Genomic DNA, 24244 nt, shown 5'->3' with positions numbered 1-24244 from the left:
CCAAGCCAAAAGGAGAGGCCTCCTATAGTCATTTGATCTATAGTCCCAGCTGAGATCAGCCTTTTAATCACCCCAGCCCAAGCATCAGGTATGTGAGTGAAGAAGCCTCCAAATAATTATTGCCTCCAGATATTCAAATCTTCCTAGCTGAGGCCCCAGATATCCGGAAGCTAAGAAAAACCATCTCCGCTGTACCTATCTGAATTTCTGCCCAGTGAATCTGTGAGCCTAATAAAATTCTTCTTGCTTTATGCCACTATGTTTGGAGTGGTTTATTACACAACAACAGATAACTGATAACATCTTTACTAACATAGTGATTGACAGTAATCTTTATAGAGTCCAACTCCCATCTGCAAAGAACTTGCAGTTTTTAAGGAAAAAGTTCGCTGTTAAACAATTTTAATGGTAAACCTTTTCTTTTCTCTGTGCACTTATTTTTTAACATTTTTTACCGTGAAATATATATACAAAAAAGCAATAAGTTTCAAAGAACACTGCAACAAGTTGCTATAAAACTTTGCCTTAGAACAGACCATGCCTGTAACTAACTTTGATGAGTTTGTACTGTTTCTAACTTTATATTTCATTTGTACTGCTACTGAAATGGTTTAAGGATTTCTGATATTGTGATGGAATGTATTTTGTATAGGGGAAAAACACGTCTTTTTTAGGGTCCAGAGGGTGGAATGTGCTGGTTTGAAAGGATGTATGTACCCTAGAAAAACCATGTTTAATCCTAATCCCATTTTATAAATCCAGCCATTTCTTCTAATCCCTATTCAGCACTGTATATTTGAATATGTAATTAGATCATCTCCCTGGAGATGTGACTCAATCAAGAGTGGTTGTTAAACTGGATTAGGTGCAAACGTGTCTCCACCCATTTGGGTGGGTCTTGATTAGCTTACTGGAATCCTATAAAACAGGAAACATTTTGGAGGATGAGGGAGATTCTGAGAGAGCACAGAATGACACTGCCATGAGAAGCAGAGTCCACCAACCAGCAACCTTTGGAAATGAAGAAGGAAAACACCTCCTGGGAGCTTCATGAAAGGAAGCCAGGAGAGAAAGCTAGTAGATAATGCTGTGTTTATCATGAGCCTTTCCAGATGAGAGAGACTCCCTGACTGTGTTTGCCATGTGCTGTCTCACTTGAGAAAGAAACTCTGAACTTCATTGGCCTTCTTGAACCAAGCAGAAAACTAGAACAGTTGCTTATACCCAATAGCAGCAGACTTGGATTCTGAAAAGTTCTACTAAAAATTTACAGGTAACAGTAACAATAGCAGAACTAAAGATTTATCTTTCTGCAATCTTATTCAGTATATTAATTTTCATAAAAGGAAAAAGTAGGCAAAATAAACCTCACAAATCACAATTCTCATTAAACCATTAATAAATTTCATTTATCCAGAGTTATCATTAGGTTATCACATTTACGCATGAATAATCTAAACCTTCCTAATCTAATCTTCCTTGTACAAGATTCATAGCTTTGAAGTAGTTCATGCAAGAATTTATCTATATCTATAGTGTTAACTGGTGGGATACATGGCTGTATTCAATCTCTTTCAATCATGTTCACATTCAGTATGGCAATATTACTTATAAACCCACTAATGAGCTGCCTTTACTTCTAACGACTCCCTTACATTTAAAGTTGAACTCATTAGCTAACCATTCACCTATCTCTAGCTTTTGTGTATCTCTAGGTCCCCCATATTCTACATTATAAAATATGCACTTACTTTTGAGATGATTGACTTCCTTAAAATAACATCTATAGACTGACAGTTCTCAAATTTGTATCTCCAGCCCCATCTTCTCCATGAACTCTACACTCCTATAGCCAACTGCCTATTGAATATTTCCACTTGGATGTTAACAGGCATTTCAGACAATGTATCCAAAACAAATACCTTGGCATATAAACAATAAGTAAAATTATCTGTTTTATAATTTTTCCTCCATGTCCAGTTTGGTTAGCTTGCAAAGTAAGTGAAACATTATCATTAAAATTAACAAAAAAATTGCATTCTCTTTTGTTTCATACTTCCTGGAATATTGAGTGCTTTGAAATTATGATAATTAATTTTCAACTCTTGAAAGTTACCATACCTTGATATGTAGTCTTTTTAATAGAACTATGATTCAACAATCTGCAAAAATCTTACAAATAAATATTAAGAGGCTTTAAAAACAAAACAACAACAGAAAAAAACAACCTCTTGTTAAAATCTCCCAGCCAATTTCTCCTCCAATCTTTCCCACGTTGGCAAAAAGCAACTCTATTCTTGCACATGCTCAGGTAAAAAAACCTTGAAATAAGCCTTGACTCTCCTCTCTGCTCTCTCTCCCTTCTTTCTTCTCCTCCTCCTTAATTCCCCCTCACATTCAATCCATTAGTTAATCCTATTGGCTGTATCTTTAAAATATTTCTGGACTCTTCCCTGCTACCACCTTAATCCAAGCCACCATCATCTCTCACCAGGACTGCTGTAATAAACTCCCAACTGGTCTTGATTCTTTCACCCTTGTCTCCTACAGTCTATTCTCCGTAATACAGATCTTTTCAAAATATAAGCCAAATCATTTCATTCCTCTGCTCAAAAGTCACTTGAAAAAATCCAAACTTGGGCTGGCCAAGGTGGCTCAGCAGGCAAGAATGCTTGCCTCCCATGCCAGAGGACCCAGGTTCGATTCCGGGTGCCTGCCCATGTAAAAAAATAAAATAAAATAAAATAATATAAAGAAATGTATAAGTTCGCTTTGTCATCAGTTGGTATTGCATGTAAAGCTGTTAAAAAAAAAAAAAAATCCAAACTCTCACCATGGCCCACCAGCTCTCCATTTTGCCCCTGGATGCCTCTTTGACCTCCCCTGCTGCTGTGCTAACCTAGACTCATACCTGTCTCCTTTCTGCTCCTGGAACACATGCCCATCCCTGCCTGAGGCCTTTTGTATTTACTCTTCTCTCCGTCTGGAAACTAATTCCCCTAGACACATCTACATGGCTCACTTCCTCCTTTATATTCAGACACATCTCCCCCTGCTTAATTTTTCTTCACAGTTACATATTTCTTTTTTGTTTATCTCTGTCCACTACCACCCTGCTAGGGATGTAATAACAAAGACTTTCTTCTGTTCACTGCTACTTCTCCAGCAGCTAGAGGATACACAAATATTTGTTGAATAAATGAATGAAAATTAAATACGGTTTTTAAAAAAACAACACATTTTGGCGGAGGGAAGACTAAAGTACCTTTAGAAGCTAAGTAACTGCATATAATGCCATAAACTGACTTTCTTTGAGCATGAGCTAAAAGGTGTAATAATTTATGCAAATTTACTCTAACTGGCAAAGCAAATATACAAAATTTCCCAATGGGAGAATTAATATTAAAATCTAAGCCTCAAGAGAAAATCTTTTAAAATGTAAAGCTGTTCTTATAAAGCTAAACTATTATATAGTAGATTGCTTCCTCTTAAACTGCAATAACGAGACTTTTGAACCCTGTTGTCATCTAAAAGAGGACAATTCATGACTGTGTCTATTGGTAGTATTTGAGAATCTAAATTAGACCACAACTAAATATTGACATGTAGAAACTAAAATGAGTCATTTTACAAAACATAAAATTATATGGATGAGTAAGTTCATCTCGAGATACAAAGTAAAAGGTCTAAGATCCAACTATAGTCAATAGTGACTCTCTTTAAACAGTACTCTTACCACCTGCTTTACAATTAATGCTTTATTTACCCTGAAAAAAACTTGGACTCAATAACAAAAACCATTACTGGTTTTGTTGTTTTTAAAAGAACTCTCAAAGTATATAAAATCCAACCACATCATTTTATAGACATGGAAACAGACCAATGGTGTTAGCATCAAGAACAACATCCAATATCCAGCCTCCTGACTTAGGGTTCTTTCCACCATAATATAACACAAAAGGCCAGGAATGGATCAAGGCTTTAACATAACAACTGGAAAAATATGACTGGGGGGTGAGGGGTGGGGGAGTTTGACTACAAAGAGAAAATCACCCTATCTTAGCAAAAAACAGGGTCACAGTGGCCCTAGCAGTTCTTCTGTACTATACCTGGCTATTTAGTAGCTGCTCTGGAGGATGAACTAAATCCCACACCTCACTAAGCCACCATCTTGGCACTCTCTTGCTTTTGTACATTTTAATCTAGTGAGGCCACTGTTATGTGATAAGAATTTTTTAAAAATCAGCAAAAATATTTCTTTCACAGAGAATAACAACTGTGACCCTGTAACTAAATATAGTTAACATGTCAATTCTACCTAAATTGATTTACAGATTCAATGCAATACCAATTAAAATCCCCAAAACTTAATTTTCAGAAATAGAAAAACTAATAACCAAACTTATCTGGAAGGGCAGGGGGTGCCGAATAGCTAAAAGTATCCTGAGAAAAACAATGAAGTCGGAGGTCTCATGCTACCTGACTTTAAGGTGTATTATGAAGCTACAGTGGTCCAAACAGCATGGTACTGACATAAAGACAGATATACTGACCAATGGAATCAAATAGAGTGTTCAGATATAGACCCTCTCATCTATGGACAATTGATCTTTGATAAGGCAGTCAAGCCAACTTAGCTGGGACAGAACAGTCTCTTCAATAAATGGTGCCTAGAGAACTGGATATCCAAATGCAGAAGAATGAAAGAGGATCTGTATCTCACACCCTATACAAAAATTAACTCAAAATGGATCAAAGACCTACACATTAGATCTAAGACCACAAAACTGTCAGAAGAAAATATAGAGAAATATCTTAAAAATCTTATACTAGGAGGTGGTTTCTTAGACCTTACACCCAAAGCACGAGCATTGAAGAAAGAAAGAAAGAAATGGGAACTTCTCAAAATTAAACACTTTTGCACATCAAAGAACTTCATCAAGAAAGTAAAAAGACAGTCTACACAATGGGAGACAATATTTGGAAATGATATATCAGATAAAGGTCTAGTTTCCAGAATAAATAAAGAGATTGTTCAACTCAACAACAAAAAGACAGACAATCCAATTACAAAATGGCAAAAGACATGAACAGACACTTCTCAGAAGAGGAAATACAAATGGCCAAAAGGTACATGAAAAGATGTTCAACTTCCCTGGCTATTAGGCAAATACAAATCAAAACCACAATGAGATATCATCTCACACCCACCAGAATGGCCATTACCATTAAAACAGAAAATGACAAGTGCTGGAGAGGATGTGGAGAAAGAGGCACACTTATCCACTGTTGGTGGGAATGTCAAACATACAACTGCTGTAGAAGGCAATTTGGCAGCTCCTCAGGAAGCTAAATATAGAATTGCCATATGACCCAGCAATACCATTGTTAGGTATCTACTCAGAGGACATGAGGCTAAGGACACAAACAGACATTTGCACACCAATGTTTATAGCAGCATTATTTACAATTACCAAGAGATGGAAACAGCAAAATGTCTATCAACAGACAAGCAGCTAAACAAACTGTCGTATACATACAACGGAATATTATGCAGCTGTAAGAGAGAATAAAGTTATGACGTATGTAACAACATGGATGGACTTTAAGGACATTATGCTGAGTGAGATTAGCCAGAAACAAAAGGAGAAATACCGTTATGGTCTCACTGATATGAACTGACATTAGTGAATAAACTTGGAGAATTTCATTGCTAACAAAGACCATCAGGAGATAGAAACAGGGTAAGATATTGGGTAATTGGAGCTGAAGGGATGCAGACTGTGTAACAGGACTGAATGTAAAAACTCAGAAATGGACAGCACAATACTACCTAACTGTAATATAATTATGTTAAACACTGAATGAAGCTGAATGTGAGAATGATAGAGAGAGGAGGCCTGGGGGCACAAATGAAATCAGAAAGAAAGATAGACGATAAAGACTGAGATGGTATAATCTAGGAATGCCTAAAGCATATAATCATAGTGACTAAATGTACAAATTTAAAAAATGTTTTTGCATGAGGAAGAACAAAGGAATTAGTAATGTGTGAGACTAAAGAAAAAATATTTGGTACAAAATTTATATTTTGACTAGTGCATTTCCTAATACAACTTATGTAGACAGCTTAAATGAACACCAGAAGTACATGGAACCTGAGTAGGGCGTTGAGATTTTGTTGGTTTGTCCAAAGTGATGCCCCGATAAATCCCAGAGTGATTTAAACAGAGAATAAAAAAGTGTTTGCAAAGTCCTCTTCGAGGAATGGTGAGAAAGGGGGAAAATTTAACTTCCCCAAGTTGAATTCTTGATATTCTCACAAGCAGTGGAGACAATCAAAGCAATAGGCTGAGCCCCCAATCTTGGGGTTTGTTCATATGAAACTTAACCCCACAAAGGATAGGTCAAACCTACTTAAAATTAGGCCTAAGAGTCACCCCCAAAAGAACCTCTTTTGTTGCTCACATGTGGCCTACCTCTCTCCAGCCAACACAACAAACAAACTCACCACCCTCCCCCAGTCTACGTGGGACATGACTCCCAGGGGCGTGGACCTTCCAGGCAACGTGGGACAGAACTCCTTAGAAAGAGCTGAGACTCAGCATCAAGGGACTAAAAAAAAACCCTAGAATGAGCTGAGACTCAGCATCAAGGGACTGAGTAAACCTTCTCGACCAAAAGGGGGAAGAGCGAAATGAGACAAAATAAAGTGTCAATGACTGAGAGATTCCAAACAGAGTCGAGAGGTTATCCTGGAGGTTATTGTTATGCATTAAATAGATATCATCTTTTTAGTCAAGATACAATGGAGAGGCTGGAGGGAACTGCCTGAAAATGTAGAGCTGTGTTCCAGTAGCCACGTTTATTGAAGATGATTGTATAATGATATAGCTTTCACAATGTGACTGTGTGATTGTAAAAACCTTGTGTCTGATGCTCCTTTTATCTACCTTAACAACAGATGAGTAAAACATATGGAATAAAAATAATAGGGGGAACAAATGTTAAAATAAACAGATTGAAATGCTAGTGATCAATGAAAGGAAGGGGTAAGGGGTATGATGTTTATGAATTTTTTTCTGTTGTCTTTTTATTTCTTTTTCTGAATTGATGAAAATGTTCTAAGATATGATTATGATGAAGAATATGCAACTATGTGATGATATTGTGAAGTACTGATTATATATATAGAACGGAATGATCATATGTTAAAAAAAAAAAAGGCCCAAGAAGAATGACATCTAGAAATAGTGATTCTCCTTTCCATAAGATTTACAAATCTTCAATATTCCTCCATTATTCCAATCCATCTAGGCTCAGAAATATTCAGATCTTAAGAAGGAATCAATGCTCCATTCCAGAATACTATATATAAGGGTAGAGAGCGTTCGTTCTAAATGGAGAGATCAGATTACTCTAAACAAAGATAATACCCAAGTCTAGACTCTGGACTAAGGCCCTCTGGGCAGTCTTATTTAAACCAGAAGAGTTTGAAATTTATGAGGGGAAAAAGGCAAGTACTTCATTTCCTTGTCCCTCATGCACTAACCACAAAATCCCAACATTCATGTCTACATGGGCTTGAGTTCTAGAAGCAAATTTTCCACCAGTTAAAAAAATTTTAAGGGGAAAAAGAACATTGAAATTAATCAGAATCGGGCAGGCAACAGTGGCTCAGTGGCAGAGTTCTCACCTGCTGTGCTGTGCTGGAGACCCGGGTTCGATTCCCAGAGCCTGCCCATGCAAAAATAATAATAGTCAGAATCAGAATCATAAAGTTTATTTCCAAGATGAAATATGAACTACCTCCCCAATTAGATAAGCTTTTCTATAAGCCTTATCAGAATGAATAATATACTTAAAAAAATAAGTGACCTCACCATACATCATAGGTTTGCATGAGGTAAGTACTCCCCAGAGAACAGACTGTCTTATCCATTAGCTCTCAGAGATGAGAAGTCTAGAAAAGGTTCAATGACTTATGAAATTTTAATCCAATAGTATGAATGATGTGGTAGCCATGATTTAAAAAGAAAATAATGAAGTTATTTAGAAAGAAACATCATTCCAATTTGTATTAGGGGTCACTAAGGACCTAAATTCTACACAGAACCTGGCCTAAAGCACAAATTCACATTGGATTTTCTAATCAATCACTCAAAGAAAACCCTTAGGTGGCCAAGATAATGTAATTACCCCATTAAGTAGATATTATGCCCATTTTACAGATAAGTACAGAAATGTTAAGTAACCAAGGTCACACAGAACAAACTTGGAGTATTCAAACTCCCAAGCTAGAGGAGTCAAATCATCTAATTTTCAAATTTTATCTCTGTTGTAAAATCTCTGACAAGTACATTTCTCTCTGAATTTGCTATACAAACAATTATAAGAAGGAAAATGAGAGTTTTGCTTATGTAGAATGTAATAAATGCAAGTTAGCTTTAAGATATGTCTGAAATAGAACACCACTTCTTACAGAATTTAAAGATAATACATTACCAGAATTGTCTCTAGCTATTCATCCAAGCAGTCAAAGACTGTTTTAAAATGTTCATGGATATTCAAATCAGTAAAATCAATGAACATTAGTTGGTAAATCATGCTTCTTTAGATAGTTATGACCCATCCTTTATTAATGTTCAGGTCATGAACACCAAGAATAAACAATAAAGAGAAACCTCAAAAGTGTTCTCTCTTCATGTCTATTTGACCACTCACCTGGTGAGCCTTTATCTCCAAAACAATATCGAGTTCTAACAGCTGTGGGCATGATTTCCTTAATCTGAAGAAGACTTTACATGGTCCTGGAGCAGCATTTCTCATATAAGGACCAAGGACCATCAGCATCAGCACAGCCGGAGTGCCTGTTAAAACGACCCCAAATCTACTAAAGCAGACTAAGATTTGGAACCATAGCTTCATTTTTCTCTTTTAAACAAACACTCCAGGAGAAAATCATGAAGACACTTAAATCAGCAGTTACCAAATAATTTGATCTTAGGATCCTCCTTATACTCTTAAAAATGGAGGACTTCAAACTTTTATTTATGGAGATTATATCTATCAATATTACAGTAAATATTAATAATATATATAATTAAACAAATTGTTTAAATATATATTTAATTCATTTAAAAAAAACCATTACATGTTAAGAGAAATATTTTTAATGAAAAATAAATATATTTTCCAAAAAAAAATCTGTAGTAAGAGTGGCACCTTTTTAGTTTTACAAATTTCTCTAGTGTGCTGCTTAATAAAAGAAAGCTACATTTTCATATCTGCTTCTGCATTCAATCTATTGTAGTATGTTGTTTTGGTTGAAGTGTATGAAGAAAACTTGTATGTAGTTGTATTTATACTGATATGTAATTGTATTTAATATACAATTGGAAAGGGGAGGAATATCTTAATATCCTTTTCAGATAATTTGACATTCTTTAATATTATACCAAAACCAGACAAGTGGTAGTTTCTTAAAGATAATCTGAAATGTGGAATATGAAACATATCAATAAAATTTTCCTACTCAGCTACATTAAAATTCATTAGTCTATCTTGCATTTTGAATGGTGTTTTCTTAGACATAATTTTGTAATATCATGCATTCGTCATTTGGAAAACATTGGGTCAGACACATGCCGATTTTCCAAATGCTGACACACTTCATTTTATATATCATCAAAAAATCATATTCTTTAACATCAGAAAAGTTACATTTACCAATATTGGGAAGCTGCCAAGCTCACAGTGAGTGGTCATTTACCAATATTGGGAAGCTGCCAAGCTCACAGTGAGTGGTGGGTACAAGTTTTCCCAAATTCTGATTTTCACTTAAAAGCTCAAACGTTATCATCGGCAATAAATACTGTCAGTTGTTTTCCTTGAACAGAGTTTCCTTTCTTCATTTTTGAGAAAATATCTGCCAATATCCCAGTTTTGTCTATCAGTCATTCTTTCAAGTACAAATGGTGTTTCTTGGGAAAAGTAGCTAGCTTGAGATCACAACCAATTCCACAAATGCTCTTCCTTGAGACAACCATCAAATTTTGGTACATAACAGAACGCATTATGTGAGCCTCCCATTTTAACACATAGAATATTAAAAAGACACCTACTAAACAGTCAAAATGTAATTAAATAGTACTACTGTTTCATCAAGGATATTTTTAAGTGAAACCCATTTTTTTTTCCTGTGAGTGCAGAGCCATGAAGAATATAATGAATACTAGTATAAGTACAAATACCAGCCAAGTAAAATATACAAAGTAAAATAAACAGTATTATGAAAACAGTCTTGATCAGGGACACCTCCTAAAAAGATTTCAAGAGCTCCCAGGAGTCTGGGGACAGCACCTGAAATCGCTGCCATAGAAAACTCAAACAGAAGCATCAATAAGCAACCTAGCTTACACAGTATAGCCGGCAACATTAGCTAGCGCTCACTCTACTCTCTGTAATGAGGAAAACAACAAGACTACAAGAAACTGAACTATATCGGCCTCTTATTTCCAGCAGACTCATGTTCAACTCTCACTCAGAAAAAAAGCTGGGGAGCCCCCTCTCTATGTGGGGCATGACTCCCAGGGGTGTGGACCTTCCTGTCAACGTGGGGACAGAAATCCTAGAATGAGCTGGGACTCAGCATCAAGGGATTGAGAAAATTTTCTCAAACAAAAGGAGGAAGAGCGATACGAGACAAAATAAAGTGTCAATGGCTGAGAGATTCCAAACAGAGTCAAGAGGTTATCCTGGAGGTTATTCTTACGCATAATATAGATATCACCTTTTTAGTTAAGGTGTAATGGGGAGGTTGGAGGGAAGTGCCTGAAAATGTAGAGCTGTAACTGTAGCCATGTTTCCTGAAGATGATTGTATAATGACAAAGCTTTCACAATGTGACTGTGTGATCGTGAAAACCTTGTGTCTGTTGCTTCTTTTATCTACCTTATGGACAGATGAGTAAAACATATGGATTAAAAATAAATAAATAATAGGGGGAACAAATGTCAAAATAAATTTAGTAGATTGAAATGCTCGTGATCAATGAAAGGGAGGGGCAAGGGGTACGGTATGTATGAATTTTTTTCTTTTCTTTTTATTTCTTTTTCTGAATTGATGCAAACGTCCTAAGAAGTGATCATGATGATGAATATACAGCTATGTGATGGAAAAAAAAAAGCTGGGAAAATTTATTAATACTTTAAAAAAAAGAAGTTAATATAAAATTATAGCAAAAAAAATGAAGTTGGACTTTAGTAACATAGCTGGAACAATCTGCAATGGCGGATTGAGAAAAGATTCAATTACCTCCAGTATCTAGAACATATACTCTACTAATGGTATTGAACCCACTTTCTACTTCATAAAGATGTTTTCTACAGCAGCAATTAAAGTTTCTTCCACAAGTCAAGTCCTCTTAAAAGAAAAAAAAAAGGCAACCCATCCGTGGAAACAATACAAAAAAACAAACAAACGAAAATCCCTCACTCCACTTGCTTAAGGAGCAATGGATCTTACACAAAATTATTTGCTGGTTTTAGGGATGGGGCCGGTTGACATGGCTAGAGGGTGAGCTATGACAACATAGGGGTATGCACAGAAAGCTTAAAAAAAATTTGGGTGAGGGGACTACAATTCCTACCTTCCCACATCACAGACACACACTGAAATTTTATTTAATGAGGCAGCTAGACTCCAGCCCAGAATTAATGTTTAAGTTTAAGGGTTATAAAATGTGCCCTCAGTAGGTGACCAGAGGATGTAATGGGGATACAGAATGGGAAGTTGAGGCTAAAATGTATAGGGTTCCTTTTGGAATGATGGAAATGTTTTGGTAATGGATGGCAATGATGGTAGCACAACACTGTGAACGCAATTAACAGCACTTAAATATATACCTGAAAATGATTAAGGGGAAATGCCAGATTATATATATGGTAACAGAATAAAAATCCATGGAACTACACTACAAGGTGAACCCTATATTAAACCATGGACTTTAACTAATAGTTCAATCGTAAAAATGTGCTATTGTTATTTATAACAAATGTCCCACACCAATTCAAGTTGCCGCTGATGGGGTGGGATATGGGAATCCTGAATTTTATGCATGACTGTTCTGTAAACCCATAATTTCTCCAATAAAGAAAATAAAAAGTACACTGTCAACTGAAAAGCCACATTTCCAAATAGTATCCACACTATAAATAAAATATAATATGTAGATTTATTCATATGTGCCCAAGGATAAATATGAGAATACTTAGTGAACATAAAATACTGGTTTTAGATTCTGCAGTCTATGCTTATCATTAGAAGATTAAATAAATTACCACATTCATACCCTAAAATACTGCTAGGCAGATCTTAAAAGTGTGACAATCTGCACATTTTCACATGGAGTGTTCTCTAAAAAAAACTGAGAGAAAACAAGATAGAGAGTTATGTGTATAATTTGCTACCAATTATAAAAGTAAAAAAAACAATATATTTGCATGACTGCACATGAAATAACTCTGGAAAAATAAATAAGAAACAAGCAACTAGCTGCTGTTGGGAAAGGAAATCCAGAGGATAACGTGGAGAGAAGACTAACTTTCCACTTACTGCACACTCTTTTGCACTGATTCATTTTATATTCAATTTTTTTCTAAAATATGGCTTTACATAAAAAAAGAAAAAACAAATAAAATATTGCTTTACAATAAAGAAAATGAGAGTTTAGAACTGAAGGACGAATCTTTGATTTACTCTTGCTGCAAATCTGTGGTTAAGACTAGCACAGATCTTTTCCAGGGTAAAGCAGACTGATAGAGACTACATGGGCTTTCTCTATCCCCACCTCCAGTCTCATTCTCATTTACTCAGAAAATATTCTCTCTCTCAATGGATATAAAGGAATGATATTCTCATGGTAGAATTTAAGGTAAACTAAGGGTAGAAATTCATGGAATAACCTAGGACACCTCAGATACTTCTGCAGAAAGAGGACTCTTAAATGGTCCCATGAGAGCACAGAATAAGAAAGAGGTCCTCTAATCCTGTATAGATTATTAAAAGCCTGGATACATCCTAGAGTTTATTAAGCAGATAATCAAAAAGTATTGGCAAAGTCCCCTGAGGGATAAGAGAAGAATATGGAACTATTAAACCTTACCATCAGGGAATCCACCGATACTGTGTCAAACTTAAGGGATAATCAGCTCAATAGGCCATGCCCTCGATCATGTGGCTTACTCTTGTGAAGCTTATGTAGGCAGTGGAGAAGCTTAGACTACCTATAGGCACGGCTAAGACTTACTTCTGGAGGACCTCTTTTGTTGCTCAGATGTGGTCTCCATCTCCCAAAGCCCAACTTTGCAAGTGAAATCATTGCCCTCCCCACTACATGGGACATGATATCCAGGGGTGAAAGTCTCCCTGGCAATGTGGGAGATGACTCCCAAGGATGAATTCAGACCTGGCACCTTGGGATGAACAATTCCATGCTTACCAAAAAGGGAGGAAAGAAGTGTAATTAATAAAGTATCAGTGGCAGAGAGAGTTCAAATAGAGTTGAGAGGCTACGCTGGAGGGTGCTCTTATGCAAGCTTCAGTTATAGACATTGCTATCTATCATAACCTGCCAACCTCCAACCAGGACCATTCCAGGCAATCCTACAGAACACCTAGGGCAATATATAAGATTCCACAAGGGTTCCAGGCACTATAGTAACTGGCCAGAAACCTACGAAGTCCTGAAACATAGCCCAGCCTCTCTAGAACATCAGTTAGTTCCATCTACCTACCCCATATTAGTGACAGACCCTTCCACTATCAAAAATTTAGAATTGCCATAGCCCAAACACCCCTAAAGAGAGGAATGGAAAGATCAAAGGTGATGGTGGAGTTATACAGAAATGATAGGATTTAACAAATGATTATGAGTGCTCAATCACTAAATTGATATCACTTTTAGTCTCCAATATTTTAGAGCAGCTAGAAGTAAAAACCTAAAATTGTGAAACTGTAACCCATGTCAAACTCTGAAATATGTTCTACAACTAACTGCGGTGCTCTGCTTTGAAATTTATAGTTTTTTTGCATATACGTTATTTTTCACAAAGAAAGAAGGAGAAAAAAGTCAACTGTAACTACTGTTGAAGAGTGCGATGAAAACTATTGCTTTTTTATTTCTTTGCTTTGTCTATATGTTATACTATACAATAAAAAAAAGTTTCAAAAAATTGGTCACATGAACCTAGGTTCTTGAACACAGTGATTATGACCCTAAAGCATTCCACTTACAGTCCAATCTTATTTATTCACTCTAACAGAAAGGGACAAAAATACATAGAAAAAACAAACAAACATGGAATTAAGAATAAGTATTGACATTTGGCTTCAGAATGTTTCAATTATTCCACCTGCCCCTAAGCATACGAGAATTACCACCTGAACTATGTTTTATTTACATTAATGTTTTGATAAATTTGCTTTCTGTAAACATACTGATAAAAAGAGACCCAAATACAAAACTGATTTGTCAGGGAAAGTCAGTCTGTGATTAAATATTTACTGTGCTTATAAACCACAAATAGAAAAAAATTCAAAGGCTGACTATTTTAATGCTAATTTGATGCAATATTGTACTTCGTTTGGTTTATAGGAGAGGTCATTACACAGCTAACATCTGGTTTTTGAGGCTTTCAGAATTATACTTGGGTAGCTGGGGAGAGAACAAAAGTCTAATGCTTTTAGGTTTTGTCAGAAAAACAATTTGCTAAAAGCAAAACAAAATTAACATTAGCAAAGATAGAAAAAACATGCATTTTAGAAAGCTTTCAGCTAGCAGGTGCTCAAGTTCAGCCTCAAATCCTCCAATTCTCATAACAAGAATGAGAGGTCAGGACACCACAAACTAATACAATTAATCAAGAAAGCGGGAAACCAGGTGGTTAACACCAAACAGGGCAGGGTTTGCCTAAACTGGGCTCACCTTCACTAATCCAAGTGAGTTTTCAGAAATGCTCTCTACAAAAACTACCCAAACATCCCCCTAATAATTTGCACTCCTCCACAGTAGGGAAGCCATTTATTTACCAGAAGGTTTACTTTCTCTTTCAAGCTCTGCTGGCTCCCTCCTGCCCCATATACAGCCAAGAAACAACTGGGAGGTCTTTTCTTTCCTGCCTTCTCCTATCTGAAACAGGAGAGTGAGAATGAGAGAACCTGTTTAATGGAGAAAGAAGCTAAGGGGTTCTTCTTAACCACAAGACTATTCTGAATACAGATTAGAAAGTTACAGGACAAGAAAACTAAGCTCTTCTCCTCCAATTAAAACACACACACACAGCAATGTGATGGGACTTCTGATTCAACAGAGTAAGGCACAGCAAATTGCCTCCCAGCGTCATAGGACTCATTCTTTCCACGTGGGGCATCTCCTTATCCTCGCACTGTATGTTGTCCCACTTTGCTTTCCTGACTCAAAATAAAGTTCCTCCTGTCAGCCTCTTCCTGAGACAAGCTCAACCCTAATCACTCCTCTACCCCTCAAACCTTCAACATTGCCTGCCCTTTGTATGTCATGAAGAACTCCAGGAACTGTTCAAATTCCCGAGTGGTAGTAAGTCTTTAATGTGTTGAACATGACTTAAAATAAATGGACTGTAAGCATATAATCTGGAAGATGTGAAGAGTCTTGCACAAGGGGACCTGTTTAAACAGGGATTTAGGGGTTGCCTTGCCTATTCCTTTCACGTGAATGACCTTCATCTTCTCCATCACAATGTAAATCTCCCTCATCCCTATTCATTTAGTTTTTCCCTATGAGATTAAAATCTTCCAAGTACTCCTTCTTTCCTCTGGATCAGTAACTTGCCCAATTTAGTAGCTAGGTTAGATATTAGCTATCTGCCAGGCATTGCGCAAAGTACTTCATATGTATCATATTGTTTACTCTTCACAGTTACCCTACAGTGTAGACCTGGTATTCATATTTTATAGATAGAGAAACTCAGACCCAGAGAAACTGAAGCCACCACCCAAGGTCTAAGAGGTGGTGGGTCTGGGATTAAAGCCCAAAGAATCCTACCTCATAGCCCATTTTTACTCTATAGCATCTTTGGACCATGAAACCCTCAAACACATTGTGCAAAGCACTTCAGCACTATAGTGATGACCATCTTAAGAAAGTCTCAAAATGTAAATTCTCTTGGTCAATGCAGTTAAAAAGTCAAAGTTCATATACAAGTTCAGAGATTAGTAAAGTCACTTATTCTTATGAATGGGACTGACAGCAAGCAAGTCAGATGATCCAAACATTATTTCATTTGGTGGGCAGATTTGTCTTCCCAAGAATACTTTTATCCGGCTATTAAAAAGGACTTTGCAGTTAATATGTCCAAAACAAATTAGTAAGTAGAAAAGGCTGCAAAAAAAATCTGGAGGAATATAGACCAAACTACTAACTGGGTATATATATAAAATAGACACATTTTACATTTCTACAAATTTAATTTTTTTCACAGTAAACTTGTATTACTTTTGTAAATAGGACAAAACTTATTTTAATGACATCTGAATATAATTTTTAACAGAAAAGAAGGAATAAGAGCTATGGCTGAGCAGTCTCCTTTCTTCTAGGTTTAGTTCTTCTACTTCAAGAACTTTCTCATAGCTCCCTGAACACATTATTCTGATTCAAGCCTCTGCCCGTTCATGCTCCCTTGGCCCTTAATGCAACTGTTCACCATTCAATACTTAGGGAGAATTCATATTCATCCCATAAAACCTCATTCAGGTGTCCCCACCTCTGTGAGAAAGCCTCTTCTCTCACCCCATAAGAGAATTAATCTCTTTTCTTGAACATTTCATAATAATTTAGATTTACAGAGCTCTTTCTATGTGCCAGGCATTAGCTAAGCATTTACCATGCATTATCTCATTTAATCTTTAGCAATCCTACAAAATATTGATAACAAGATATTATCATCCTAATCTTCTAAAGATAAGGCCATAAATTCAGATTCTGACCAGGAAATGACAAATCCAAGATCCAGTCCCAGATTTATTTGAGTCCAGAGCCTGAGATTTGAACCATTACCCTGTCATCCCCCGTCATAAATCCATAAAGCCCCCTCCCCCAGGTCCTCACAACTGCACCCGCAGTTGCATGAAAATAAGGACTGTATTTTATTCATCCTTGGAGCCCACAATGCACAGTTACTGATGCTTAATATATAATATGTTTGCAGATCTGATTGAAGTATCCTAACATGACAAATGAGAACTGACTATAATAGAAATTCATTCATCTACATGCTATTTCTTCTAAAAACTGAAGACATTTCAAACAATATATCACCAAAGTGCACACTGGTAAGCAAGGTTCCAACCAATAAATGTTTAACCACAAAATTACTTCTTTTCACCATAACTAGTAGGGTATCTGGAGCTCTTCAGGATTTGATGATATCCCTCAAGTGCTCTTTTGGTAGTGTTATCAATTACCCAAAAGTTAGGGTAAAACAACAACAAAAACAAACTTTTAATATGAAAGAGCTCAAATGTACATGGTCATCTGTAGCCAATCAAAAAGCCTCAAAAACATTTAAGCACACTGCTTTTTTTCACCTAAAGTCCCAAGTCTGATTAAGTAAGAATACCTCTATGCGTGCTGGCCCATTGGTAAGGTTAACCTCCAACCGCCCATTGGTAAGGTGACAACTCTCCTAGGGTAGAGGCCTTGTGTACTGATTTCATTTACTTTGTACAAATTAACCAGCTTCAGGTAAGTGTCTGACACATAATAGGCATTCTATAATTAAACATTATTACTGGACCTTAAAAACCTTTAACACATCTCCCCACAAAAGGACAGAATCGACATTCCTTGATCTTGCATTCAAGAACTTTTATAAATAGGCCCTTTTCCTCCCCTACTTATATTCCTGACCTACCAAGATTTTGTTCATGCTATATTCCCATACCACCACACCCCAAATTCTTTACACCCATCAAAATTCCACCCATTATATGGGACCCAATTCCTATCACCCCTTTTACCAAGAAGAGTTCCTTGACAATTCCAGCACTCATAACTTGTCTTCTCAAGACCTATAGCTCTTAGTCAAGTACTGTCCAGCAGAACTATCTGGATAACAGAAATGTTCTACATCTGTACTAAATGTTCTCTTATATATAATGGGTATATTATTGCTAGCACTTCTTTTATGACACGTTACCCTGGATGGTTAAACCATTTATAAAGTTTTCCTAGCAGACTGAAAGTTCTGTGAACAAGATACATTTTATTCTTCACCAGCAACTTTCACAAAGTTACAAACAGTAAATTTTTTTTTTACTTATTTGTACACCACCTCTTAGGAAACCATGAGCTGAGATGTCTGGAAGGATGGTCACCATCGCTAACCCATCTTCACATCTGAATGTGAAGGGCTGAGGAGGAAACAAAAAGAGAATACCTTCCTGGAGACACCAGATACTAATGCTCAAGACACAAAGCACTCTGGTTTAGGTGGCATTTAGGTCATGATTGTCCTTCATTTACAAACTTTCCTAAGTAAATACCTCTTTTCATTAGCCAAATAGCGAAATTCTTACGTAAATTATCCCTACTAAATTTAAACATAGCAGTTAGACAGAAAAATAACCTAAGCAAGTCCTATTAAGTACTTCTTTTTTCACCTGTTCATGAATCAATCTCTGTCTTCCGTTAAGTCATATAGCCTGCTAGAGGTATTTCACTGTTCAGATATATGTCAAAATTTCACTGGCACTTTTCCCAAGCAAGGCCTACACTCTCTCTAAATCAAGGCTTTATAAGTAAGCATTACTTACCTGTGTAAGAACACAAAATGTACAGGCAATAGTACTTTCACCACTATGGCACTCTGCTCCCTTGGAGCAAGTGTCTTCTTCCTTTGGCCTCAATTTCCTTATTTCCAAAATGGGTAAATATTAATATAAACTACCTACCTCACAAGCCCTTTGTAGGTCAAGTCATAACTGTGGGTATTTCTAACAGGTTCTTCTTCCCAAAAGAACTATATTTAAAAACAAAAGATCCCTGACTTTGCTAACAGTTCTTTGAGGTGGGTCTGCTAACAAATATAGAGACTAAGATTAACCCTCTGACATTTAAAGCAATTTTTTCTTCGTTATTCCAGACTTCTTTCCCCCACCTCACTGTGCAAATGTCTGAACAAAAATTCTGCTAGTACTCCAGTCTGGCACATGTAATAAGGAAATAAACGTGTTGACTCAAGGAACACAGACATATTTAACAAAAAAAAATAGAAATATGGCTGAATCGAGTCCTAATGCAATCTAAACCCACATATACAAGATCAAGATAAGTTACTATTTTGATTTATTCAAATCAATGCTTATTAGTGCAGCCAGCCAAAAAGTTACAAACTAGGCACATAGTAAGTGTACCATTGACACACACACAATAAAGATCAGCAGGCACACACCATATACATTTTTTAATAAATAAAGCAACTAACCACTGATCGTGTCGACATATAGACACCCACTTGATATGAGTGCTGTATACTAAGCAAGGAAAAAGCAACTTGAATGATATAATTTTGCTAACTGAAGCACAACCCCAAACGCAGGTAAAGTTTGCACACATGACTTTGCCAAGGCCAGCCAGCCTGTCTTTGTTTCCCTCTCTTCTGCATTTACCCAAGATCTTGGCTCTGGGACAGAAAACTCCCACTCTCGATTGGTTCATTCTGTCCTATGCAATTAAGCAACACCACAATCCAGTAAGTGAAATGGCTCAATTATTTATCTTCTGACCGTGTTTATCAGGTATTCATAAAAGAACAATGTCAAGGAGGAAAGAGATTTATTCTTCTCTAGAGCTGGCTTGACTGGGGCTTTAGTTTGTTTTGTTTTTAGAAAAGGAGTGGGGGATGGGGAAAGCAAGCCTTGAACTACAACAAGATGTGAGGAAATTTAGAAAGCACAAGTCTGTCAATTTCCCTACAGGAAACTTGATTCTTATGCAACAATCCTACCCACAACCAACCAGCCCGTGGGGCTTTAGGATTAAGACACCTATTTCTCCCCCCAGAGAAGCAGAGCTGGCTCCTAAAGGAGCAGGAACCCGGCCAGGCTGAGAAATGGCTCTGCCGGGAGCCGCCGGATCCCTGCCCGCGGCGCGCGGGAGGAGGCTCTTCCCACGCGCCCCCCTACAGTGATCTCGCCCGCCTGACAGTCGCTCCTGAGGCCCGCACGTCTCCAGAGCCCCAGGGAGCAGGAAGTCGGAGAGCTGTCCCTCACGCCTGCCACCCCCGTCCCAGGGGGCCCTCGCCCCCATGGTCCACCCCTCGAACTCATTCTCACTTTTCCGCGGCTTCTCCCCTTTCTCTTGGAACGAAACTTCCTTCCAGCGCCCCTTCTGCCTTCAGAGGCCCGCTCCTGTCGGCCCTGGGAGGTGTCCCTTCAGAATGATCGAGCGCGCCCTCGTATCTCCCCGCCCCACTGAAGTTTCCATTCACACCCCCCTCCCTGAAAGACCCTCCCAGCGGCTTCCACCCTCTCTGGCGCCCGCCACGGTGCGTCAGGCCTGGGGGCCGTCCGGAGAGGCTGCCCCACCCTTCACCCCCTTCACCTGTCTCCCCGGTAGAGGCCCCACAGGCAAGGGCTGCGCTTGGGCCGGCGTGCGGGCACGGGGCTCCCTCAAGCCGCAGCGCCTCAGTTAGCACCGGCGGAGAGAGCGCGCCGAGTGGGGGTGCTGGTCAAAGATCCGGTTCGGGTTCAGGGCCTCCACTGAGACGTCGGAACCCCAAGCTCCCCCTCCCGGGTCTGCGCCGCAGCTCCGGAAACGGATGAATTACAGCCCCTCCAGCCAATCCCGCCCAGCCCCAGCCTGGCCTAGACACGCCTTTATGCATAATTCAAGAGATGGCCAGCTTTCTGGGCCACAGGAGGCCCCGCGGCTTGCCCTGTGCACGCGAAGCCACACCCACTGACCAATGAGAACAGCCGCTGGGGGGAAGGGCGGTGGCAAAAGAGGACTGGGGACGCCCCTGCGTTGGCTGTTCCGGAAGGCGTCGTGCTCCTCCCTCCGCAACGGCCCGGGAAGAGCTGAGGCCTTCGGCCCAGAAACCGGCAGGGAGGGAGGGAAGATGACCGGAATGTCCTGCTGAAAACTCAGCTGAGTTCCTGGCAGTGTGTGACGTCAAGACACTTTAAATGCCCCTGATGCGGCTCTCGCCTGCCGGCTCGCTCTTTTCCTGGCCCGTGGCGCCACGTGGGAGGAGGTTGGGAACCTTTTACCATGTGGGAATCAGCCAGTTAGACAGTCCCCACGTATAGCCAGATCCTCAGGGCTCCCAATTCCTGAATTGGATTTCTGGCGACAGCAAAAAGAACATGGGTATCTCCTGCCTGTTTTGAACTCAAGTTCTGTGTAAGTCGGGACACACACACCCGGAAACATGACATGGAAATAGAGTAATTGTTAGAGTGCGTGGGGAGACAGTAGTGAATTTAACCCTGTCCTCCGTTCCATCGCTTCAAGAATCAAACACCAACAGCTCGCCCGTTGGCGGGTACACGAGAATGCTGAAGATAATATATATGAAGGTTGACACGTATTTGACACAGTATTTGACATTTTGGGGCATCTGAGTTGAAATACCTTAACTTGCCAGCTTTTTCCCTTCACCTCATCTACTTTATATGCAGGTTTTACTGAATTGAAGCCAGTAGTCAATAGGAAGTGTAGATATTTTGCTTTACGTGATGTAGGATGAACTTTGCATAAGGGAGTGATTTCTTTGTTTTATTTGGCTGATACTATCAGGGCTTTTAAAAAATAAGTTATTGGTATTTCTGTTTGTTTAATGCAAACAGGTGTAAAGACGATATCTAAAAAGTCATCCTAACACCCAGATAACCCCTAATAATAGGTTTTCAAATGAAACTAATACAGGTTCTTGGTTAGAAAATTCAGAAAGGTCGAAAGTGAAAAATGAAAATTTATTCCTCCCCTTTCCCTCACCAGTTACCCCAGGATGACTGTTCTCATTAATTTCTGATGAGAAAATGAATGAGTCTTAACCTTTGAGGGGTAGGAGTCACAGACCCTTCAGAGAGTCGGAGTGGCATCTGGATTCTAACTCCAGAAAAATACAGCAAGAGCTTTTACTCACAAATTCACATGGTTCCCTGGCTACCTGAAGCCCCTCAGAATACTCTAGATTCAGACATATCCAAATAGCAGGTGAAAGCATCTGTAGGACAACTGATAGGGTCATTAGTGACAGGATTGAGAGTCTCCCACTGCTCTCCTGTACACCCAATCCAGTAAAGAAATTTCTGTACTTATCTGTATGGTGTGAGTGTGTGTGTGTGCATTTGTGTTGATTGCTCTGTTTATCTTATCTCCAGACCAGGACAGACATCTCCCACCTTCTACCTCAGCTAACTTCTGCTTTAGCTTTGCTGTTCCATGCAGTTGACTCCCTCTCTAATAACATAGTGCCTTTGTTTAGTGGTTTACTGCTAACAAAGCCCTTTCACACCCGTTATCTATTTTCTTTCTCACAACAATCATGTTTGACAAATAAGAGAGGTCATATTATTCACTGATAGGAAACTAAGGCCAAGATAGCTGACATCCTCAAGATCCCAGTGATTGATACTCAGAAGTAAACCAGTGGGTTTACAGCCACATTTTTGGACTCTGAATAGCTTAGCTTTGCTCCAGCCACTCAAAACCTGCCTTTCTCCCTAAGGGCTTTGTTTCCCTCACCAGCCCCACCTCACACACAAAATCTGCCCCTGAGCAGACTATCCACCTGACCTACAAAACCTCTCTCCAGTCCTGCCGCTGGCCTTTCTCCATACCTACTCAGAAGCACCCTTGGTTAAAGCAGATGGTTTCTGTCACTTGGGACAGTGCTGTGGCCCCCCGGAATATTCTCTCCTCACTCCAACCTTGTCCTTCGCCTGGCTGAGGTGGATGATGAAGGACATTATCCTAATAAATAAATAAATAAATAAATATCCAGTTGTGTTATGACCTGCTGAAAAATCTGTTTCCTATTACCTATAGGATAAAATCCCACCAAAATGAGAAATACTGAGCATCTAACAGAGCTGGGTATATGGTAGGAATTCAATTGTTCTTCTTTCCCTTTCTTAGTTTGACTCACAAAATCCTAAAAAGTCTCGCCTAGTCCCCTCCCCTGTTTTTAATTTGATTAGGCAAATCATTAAAAAAAAGTTGTGGTGGTGGTAATATATATACAAAATAACATTTTCTCTTTTAACCACACATTCAGATATATGTCAGTAGTGTTAAATCACAATGTTGCGCTACCATCACCACCGTCCCATACTAAAACTTGTCCATCACCGCAGACGGAAACTCCATACCCATTAAACATTAACATTCATTCTTCACCCCCACCTCCACCCCGGTACACTGTAATCTAGTTTCTCTCTCTATGAATTTGCATATTCTAATTATTTCATTTAAAGGAGACCCTAAAATATTTGTCCTTTTGTGTCTGGATACCACTCAACATGATGTCTTCAAGGTTCCTCCATGTTGTTGCATGTACCAGCACCTCATTTCTTTTTTATGGCTGAATAATACTCCATTGTAATATGTATATATCACATTTTGTTTCTCCCTCCATCTGTGGATGGACAGTTGGGTTGCTTCCATCTTTTTGACTATTGTACATAAAGCTTCTATGAACCTTAGTGAACAGATCTCTGTCTGATTCCTTGTTTTCCATTATTTTGGGTACGTACTTAGAAGAGGGATTGTTGGGTCATGTGGTCATTCTCTGTTTAACTTTTTTTTTTCTTTTTGGCTTTAGACAACAGAAATTTATTCTCTCGCAGTTCAGAAGGCCAGAAGGCCAAAATCAAGGTGTCAGCAAGATTGGTTCTTTATGGAGGCTCTGAGAGAAAATCAGTTCCATGCCTCTCTCCTCGCTTTTGGTGGTTGCCAGCAATTCCTGGTGTTTATGTTGAACTTTTTAAGAACTGCCAAACTGTTTTCTACAGCAGTAACACCATTTCACACTCCCACCCATAATGCACAAGTGTTCCTATTTCTCCACATCCTTGCCAGCGCTTGTTATTTTCCTTTTTTTAAGTAGTAGCCATTTGAGTATGGCCTAACCCCCATTTTCCAGTCTCTTCTCCTCTATCCCACGTACCCTATGCCCCCACGCTGGGCTTACTACCTTCC

The 24244-nt window shown here is 38.6% G+C and overlaps 1 protein-coding gene across 6 annotated transcripts in view; it reads right to left on the bottom strand.

Annotated features, from left to right (window-relative positions):
* STAT3 (signal transducer and activator of transcription 3) overlaps positions 1–20858 on the bottom strand; it is a 65695-nt gene extending 44837 nt beyond the window's left edge. For 3 of the 6 annotated variants that reach the window (XM_077164353.1, XM_077164352.1, XM_077164354.1), the window contains exon 1: positions 20642–20858. The gene's annotated coding sequence lies outside the window, so the exon portion shown is untranslated. Of the gene's footprint in view, positions 1–7696; positions 7738–20373; positions 20526–20641 lie in introns of those variants that run through there. The other 3 variants (XM_077164351.1, XM_077164349.1, XM_077164350.1) reach the window with 3 other exon arrangements.
* Between the last annotated feature and the right edge of the window lie 3386 nt (positions 20859–24244).

The sequence above is a fragment of the Tamandua tetradactyla genome, chromosome 6, assembly GCF_023851605.1.
Source record: "Tamandua tetradactyla isolate mTamTet1 chromosome 6, mTamTet1.pri, whole genome shotgun sequence".
NCBI classification, from domain to species: Eukaryota; Metazoa; Chordata; class Mammalia; order Pilosa; family Myrmecophagidae; genus Tamandua; species Tamandua tetradactyla.
Note: the sequence above shows the minus strand (reverse complement) of the source record. Positions and strands in the feature narration are given on the sequence as shown.